This window comes from Ictalurus furcatus, chromosome 24 (assembly GCF_023375685.1).
Source record: "Ictalurus furcatus strain D&B chromosome 24, Billie_1.0, whole genome shotgun sequence".
NCBI lineage: Eukaryota > Metazoa > Chordata > Actinopteri > Siluriformes > Ictaluridae > Ictalurus > Ictalurus furcatus.
Window position 1 is genome coordinate 18,946,451 of NC_071278.1, and position 296 is coordinate 18,946,746.

Below are 296 nucleotides of genomic sequence, written 5' to 3' on the forward strand. Positions count from 1 at the left end.
TCAAAGTTCCGGTTCAGCTCTGAAGTATTATGGGAAATCGAGTCAAACTGTGATATAAATGACCCAGATCATTTAAAAGAATCACAAGTTTGTACTCATTTGCATAATTACTTAATAAAGTTTACTATTCATTTTAATTATAAAAAGATACAATGGGTATTGAATTCACTTTAAGTACACGAGTTTCTATGGGCACGCACAGTAGCGCCACTTCATTTCCCAGCATTCATAGCGCGCGAGCTAGTGGTCCGCCTGGAAAGGTCCCACAGGAAGCATGAGTTTTAGTTGTTAGCTAT

At 37.8% G+C, this 296-nt stretch overlaps 1 protein-coding gene across 1 annotated transcript in view; it reads left to right on the plus strand.

Annotated features, from left to right (window-relative positions):
- Positions 1-238: 238 nt before the first annotated feature.
- nudcd1 (NudC domain containing 1) overlaps positions 239-296 on the plus strand; it is a 26,601-nt gene continuing 26,543 nt past the window's right edge. Inside the window, exon 1 of the mRNA XM_053613142.1 lies at positions 239-296. This exon is cut by the window's right edge and continues 181 nt beyond it. The gene's annotated coding sequence lies outside the window, so the exon portion shown is untranslated.